Genomic DNA, 7,620 nt, shown 5'->3' on the forward strand with positions numbered 1-7,620 from the left:
ATATATATATATATATATATATATATATATATATATATATACACACACACACACATATCTATAAGTATTTCTGCATATACCATTTTACTGCATCGATATTAAGCTCAACTGAAGTCTAATTTGACATCTCTGATCCATGGCCACATCAATCATTCTAACTTCGTCCCTTTGCTTATCTGTAAACTACACTCCAACAGGGAGCAACCTCCTTCCCACCATCTGCAATTCATTTAGTTAAGTGTTTCATTCCAGTCTACATATACGGCAATATTAACAGTTATAAATGATGTAGATAATGTGTACACATGATATGATATAATGACAATGGCGTTTTACAATTCTGTGATCTTACTTTCAATAATATATAGACCCAGTCATAACATGAAAAAATGTAAGAAATTGTAGGTGAAGAACCTTCTATGAAATACCTGAGTACTAATGGAGATATTCAAGGTTATAAAAAGAAAGGAAATTAACAAGGTGCAGTGTACATGTCTATGATCCCAGCAACTTGGGAGACTGAGATAAGAGAGTTGTAAGCCTGAGGTCAGTCTGGGCAATTTAGAGAGATGCCATATTAAAATAAAAACTACAAAGAATTGTACCTGAATTCAATCCTCAATCACAAAGAAGAAAACAAAAGGAAGTTCAGAATATGCCACAGACAAGTGAAGCACATACAGGGGTAAAAACTAAATAGAATATAATAGCCTGCAAGGGACCTTAAAACATAAAAAGGATAATAAATAAAATCTAAGGAAATATAAATAAATTAGAGCATTCAGTTAATTATGTATCAATATTCTTTCATTAACAGAAAAAAACACATTATACTAAAGTAAGATGCTAAAAATAGGGTGAGCTTCACATTCCACTATGCTCTCCAATTGTTTGTAAACCAAAAGTGAAATGTATTTGACAAAATTTTTCTATGTACATATATTAACACACTACAGTGAATCTCAACATCATGTACATCCACAAGGCTGAGATCCTAGTTTGAATAAGATATACTCCATGTTTGTATAAATATTTCAAAATAGACTCTACTGCCAAGTAAAACTAAAAAGAACAAATAAAAATTTTTAAAAAGTAGTATGGCATGATACTTTGGTCTGACTACAGACAATGTTTTACATATTGGAATATTTCCAATTTTTTTCCCACTACACCCAAAAGAAATCCATATTAGCTGTTCTATTCCATTGTTATCTCTTTAATCTCTAGCAAATCCTAAGTCTCTCTTTACATTTTTTGGGGGGTTACCAGGGATTGAACTTAGGGGGCACTTGACTGGCCACTGAGCCATATCTCCAGCCCTTTTTTTTTTTTTGTATTTTATTTAGAGACAGGGTCTCACTGAGTTTCTTAGTGCCTTGCTTTTGCTGAGTCTGACTTTGAACTTGTGATCCTCCTGACTCAGCCTCCTGAGTTTATGGGGTTACAGACATGTGCCCCCATGCCTGGCTTGCTTTACTTTTGAGTCATCAATTTTCTGGGTCAGTAGTTTCATAAATATCATACAATTTTCATTTGTATGATTATCTTTCATAAGTATATTCAAATATGCATATCTATATCAAATAGCCCAAAGTGATGTTGCTCTTGCTCAGTGGATCCTAATCAAATGACTCATGATGATGACTTGGACCAATGCAATTGATCTAAATTCTCAGCACTCCGTTAAGGTGGCATGTTAGTTTTCTCCACTCTAAAATTTATTACATAACCAATCTTAATCAACAAGTATTTTGTTGAAATATATTTTCAAATTATTTCAAAAAGTTATTTCTCTTCAAAATTTCACTTTTTTTTAATAATCAAAGATGGACCTTGACTGGATCAACTGTTGTTATTTTATGGTTTTCAAATAGCAAGTTTTATCATTTTACCATTCCTTCTATCTATCTTAACTGTCTTTCTACTATAAAGAAGAGCCATATTATCTATTTACATTTGTGTTTATTATTAATAATTATCTTCATCTGGGTCCAGTGATTCTTATTTTATTCAACACATTATAATTATTTACTTATATTAGTTATCTGATACTCAAATTCCCCTGAACTTCCCAGTAGGGACTCCTTTCTACTGTCTTTTGTGTCCTTTGTATCTCCATCATTGTTTAAGCACTTCCTGATTGTTGGAACAAAAGGTGCTCTAGAGTCACCTAATCTAAGTCTGACAGCCCTCATTTTGTAAAGAATCCCAATCCCTTTTCCCTTGCTTTTCCCTATTCAAGGAGAATCTTGGTAGAAACCAAAATCGAGACACTGTTCTCAGCACCCCCTGAGATCATTACTTCTAGGTTATCTTAGAAGACAGACCTAGGAAGCACATGAAAATATACACAGGCATTCACACATATTTATAAACATCTTTTCTATTTCAATGCCTATTAATCAATCATCTATCAATTGACATCCAACACACTTTTCTATGTTTGTAACTTTTTTCTCTGACAACGACAAATTTAAACCTTATTTATAATAAATTACTCAGTTCTATTACTTACAGAAAGTACTTTCCAAATTCCTAACACTTAAAACAGAAAAATAAATCATTTAACTAAAAGAAGTATGTTTATATTTAACCTAAGAGCACATTGTCCAATGGATATTTTTTCCTCTTTTACCATAATTATGATATTCTTTTGAAACACTAGAATTCATGTATATTTTCCTATTTATATTAGTATACTTTCTCTATTCTTTTATTTATGTGTTTATTACTTCTTGGGCATGTAGAATATTAACAAAATTTCAAAAAATTCAAATTAAAAAGGTATATTGACAGAAGTATCATTTATAGTTCTTTTCTCTTCTATTCATTCTACACATTAGGCACCCATCCCAAAATAAGTAACTACAAGTAACTAATATTACTGACTTCTGGTTTATCCTTCTTATGTTTCTTTATCTCTTTATACACATGTTTTTTATTCCCTTATTTTTCATAATCTGTTATTTGTATGTAAAAATACTATTTTTTCCATTTTCTTAAAAAATCCTTCAACATCAGTTCATGTAGATCTTTTTATTACATTTTACATCTTCATAATGATTTTCTGGATAGGCTGGTTATTAATCATTGTTATAGGTATTCAGGCTGCTTCAACATTCAACATGTTAGTTCCAAACACTACTGTAATGTAAATCTGCATATACATTTTCCTATTAAAGACACATCTTCAGCATAAACTCATAGAAAAGAAATTTTTGAGAGATAAAATAAATGCATATGCCATTTTGTTAAATTCTCCATAAGGGTTGTACCAATTGGTATTCATGGGAAATGTTTAAGAGTACCTATTTTCCTGTCGCAGCTATGTTGTTCAATTTATAGAATTTTGTTTTTTTATTTAAAATCAATTAAATTTTATTAATTATTTTATTATACTTCCCGGCCCCTCCATACTGAGAACAGGACTCCAGGGCCTTATACATGTGCTCTACCACTGTGTCACCAACAATTCATAGAATTTTGGAACTGGTAAAGAATATGAAAATGATTTATTTCAAAATCTTTTACATTTTTTGTTTGTTTTCTTTTGGGTTTTTGTAGACGATTAAAGAATGTACTGCTAAGGCTGGTCTACTCTTCTTTAATTTTTAATGTCAACTAGTATCCTTACATTGTGTTGAAGGAAGATAAGGTAGACCATTGGGTTTTGTTTCTTCAGATGAAAACAGTATAAATACTATTTCTTTTTTTTTTTCAAAAGCAATTCATCCTACTATATTTTCTTTAAGTACAAAGACCTCTACTCTCTAGGCATATCAACTAGGAACCATTTATTTCACCCACTGCTCTGTTTGGCAGCCAGTCTCTTGTCCATCTTTTCAGCAATGGTGAGACGGATTCCTCTTCCTAGAGGAAGAGAAATCCATAGTTTGTTGCCTTTGCCAATAACCAAAGTGTTGGAGAGCTGGGTGGCAAAGCTGTTGCCATTGGCATCTTTCACATGAACCATGTCAAAAGAGCCAGGATGTGTCTCCCTGTTGGTAATCACACCAGTTATTCCCAAGTTAGCAACTCTGGTCACCATACACAGGTTACCAGTGTCAAATTTGATGAAATCAGTAATCTTGCCAGTCTCCAAATCAATCTGAATGGTATCATTCACCTTGATTAGAGGATCGGGGCATCTAATGGTTCAAGCATTATGAGTCTCCAGATGAGGGATTCCTTTTGTGCCCACAAATATCTTTCTCACTTTGCACAAATTGTACTTGGCCTCCTCAGGTGTAATGTGATAAACAGCAAAATGACTCTTGGTGTCATAGGAAATTCTCTCCAGTCTTATCAATGTTGATGAATAAAACAGATGTGGTAGGTTATATCAGTTCGGACTTTGCCTTCAATCTTGATGAAGCACTGCATGCAGATCTTTTTTACTTCATCTCCTGTCAGGACATACTCAAGTCTGTTCCTTAGAAAAATAATGAGAGGAAGACATTCTGTCAGCTTATAGGGACCAGTGGATGCACGAGGAGCAAACATACCAGTCAATTTATCCAGCATCCAAAGCTTTGGAGCTGCTACCCACTTCAGATGCTTCTTGGGACCAGAAGCCATGGCTGTTCTAGGCACAGAAAGAGCTAATTCTATTTCTTGAACACCTATACCTCCATAATGAAGAGAAAGATTTCACATTGTTAAGCTTCAGTTTCTAAAACAAGGAGTGTGATATCTATTCCCATTTTAAATATAAAATATTCAACTAATTATGTGGCATAATTTTAAAATGAAAACATTGTATTTAAAGCACAGTTGTATTTAAAATTTTAAAAGCATTTAAAATTATTTTATATTATTTTAAATGATATTTAAATAAGATCCACAACATAGTAGGAAGAAAGGAAATAACATTTCCCCTTCTGATGGGGGAAAAATAGTTTTTATTTCCTAAAGATTGCATGTACATTACATTCTGCTAGTCTATTAATTCAAATAATACCTTATCAAAACCCAGTCTTCAATTTTTCCATATAGATTTATAGACTCAAACAAAGATGATACACAATCTCTTGGCATAATTAGTGTACCCTGCTCTGCAAAAAAATGCCTACATGTCTGATTTTCTTGCCTGAATGCTTCTGGAAACACATTATGACCTGTCTTGCACTATACATTACTATTAGTAAATGAAATATTGATGCTGTTTGGGTAGACTCATTACCATAGTGGACATGTTAGATTTATTTAATGATGTGCATATAAGTCAGGTTTGTAAATACAAAATCCTGATTTATTTAGCTACTTGGGACCACAAAACAGTGTTCAGAAGAATTCTTTATTTTTTCCTTAATGCAGCATTTAAAACATTTCCCCATGTGAATGCAAACTGTCAGCTTTCATTTTGTGTAACCCTTTAGGTCAGGTTTTAACCTTTATATGATAAAGCACACAATTCTAATCTGATTTGTATATTTGATATTTGATAATGAACAACTGAAAATTTCTGACAATAAGAATTACTAAGTTAACTAGAAGCAATTACTGTAATTAATCTTATTTCTGATTGATTTAACATTATGGATATATTAGCTAAAAGACTGAACCAAATATTTATAACAATGTTGTCATAAATTAATCAAGTATTTAGTAAATTAGGATAATCTTCCTATTTTAATGAAAACTTCAGCATATAAAAAGTTTTGAGTTTATTCTGGAAGCTAAGAACTCCACTTTTATGTTTTTAATGATATCACGTTCTCTAAATAACATAAAATCTTCATATAAAGCAATATATTCTTAGTGGATTTTATATAATATATGTGCCTTCAAGCAATGATTGACATAGTAATTTCTTCGTCTTTTATCTCTGGCTTATTTTGCTTCTTTCTCTTATTTCCTTCTTACAAGTTAATGCAAGCATACACAACAGTGAATCACCATTTTACACTTTTAAAATTATATTTGTTCTTCAAAAGTTGTCCTTACACAGACTATATTTTCTGTTTTATCTCTCAAAGATTATTGATGATTTAAAAAGTCCATAGTACATCTCAAATTAATATACTTGTTCAGAATAAAATAAATAGGGTATTTTAGGTTTTCCCCAATGTTTAAATAATACAACAAATTACCTGCTACAAAAGAATAGTACAAGAAAATATTTTAATGGATCATATAAGCCATATCACTAGTACTTTTATATCATCATAAAGAAGGGACTAAGCACAGTGCTTCTTAGTGTTTACCTTTGAGTGTTCTGAACATTATGTAGTGCAACTGATAAAGCATAACTTTGAAATTGTATGTTTGGCATATTATAAGGTTAGCCTAGTGATTTTCTATAGGTTTAATAAAAGTTGTGCTAATCATTTCGTATTTTATATCATATATCTGTATATTTTTATGAAATATTAGATAAGTCTGATAATGAAACATCATTGTATTATAATAATAGTAAAGCAAAAACAAAATAATAAAGAACCCATGTTTTATAACCTAATCAAACTATTGAATTAGACACCAGTATGTAATGACCAACACTAGAGAAAGATTTTAAATAGAAAGACTATTTTTTTAAAAAATTGGGGCATTATAGTTGTACATAATAGTTGAGTTCATTTTGACAAAGTCATACATGCATTAAATCTGATTTATTCCATTTCAGTTCAATGTTCCCTCTCCTTTTTCTACCTACCTCTATTCCTTCTTCTTCTCTACTGATCTTCCTTTCACATTATTTATTTTCCATTGGTGCTTCATAAATATACATAAAGATGAAATTCACTGAGGCATATTTATACATGACCATGGTATAATTTTGTTAAATTCACTCTGCATTCTCCCCCTTCACTGTTCGTTTTCCCTCCCTCTCAATCTTCTTCTGCTCCACCAATCTTCCATAGATACTTATTATATCATATCCACCCCTCTTATCTCCCTTATTTTGCTTTAACTTTTGCATGTGCAAGAAAACATTTGACTCCTGATTTTCTGAGTATGGTTTATTTCACTTATCAGAATGTTCTTCATTTCCATGAAGAACAAAATGCCAGCATTTCTTTCTTCTTTTTGGCTAAGTAATACTCCATTGAGCATATATACCACATTTTCTTAATCTATTCATCTATTGATGGACATCTAAGCTGATTCCATACTTTGGCTATTATGAATTTAGATGCTATAAACATTGATATAACTATATTGCTGTAGTACTCTGATTTTAGTTCTTTTTGGATAAATACCAATGAGTGGGAAAGCTGGATCATATGGTGGTTCCATTCCTATTTTTTTTTTTTTTTTTGAGGAATACCCATACTGTTTTCCAGAGTAGTTGTAATAATGTGCAGTTCTATCAACAATGTATGAGTACAACTTTTTCTATCCTCTCTAGCATTTATTATTATTTAAATTCTTGATAATATTCATTATGAATGGAGTGAGTTGAAATCTTAGTGTAGTTTTGATTTGAATTTCCCTGATCTCTAGAAATGTTGAACATTTTTTCATTTTTTGTTGACCACTTATTTTTTTTTTGAGAAATGTCTGTTTATTTTTTGCACATTAATCGATTGAGTGTTTTTTGGGGGGTGGGAGGTTAAGCTTTGTAAGTTCTTTGTATATTCTAGATATTAATCCCCTGTCAGAGGAATAACTGACAAA

General features: G+C 31.3%; 1 pseudogene across 1 annotated transcript; it reads right to left on the bottom strand.

Annotated features, from left to right (window-relative positions):
* Positions 1-3,799: 3,799 nt before the first annotated feature.
* LOC308653501 (small ribosomal subunit protein eS4-like) lies at positions 3,800-4,578 on the bottom strand (annotated as a pseudogene). Its single transcript has one exon. The product of its transcript is annotated as a small ribosomal subunit protein eS4-like (transcript).
* Positions 4,579-7,620: the final 3,042 nt, after the last annotated feature.

The sequence above is a fragment of the Spermophilus citellus genome (assembly GCF_964194105.1).
Source record: "Spermophilus citellus genome assembly, chromosome: 7".
Lineage (NCBI taxonomy): Eukaryota > Metazoa > Chordata > Mammalia > Rodentia > Sciuridae > Spermophilus > Spermophilus citellus.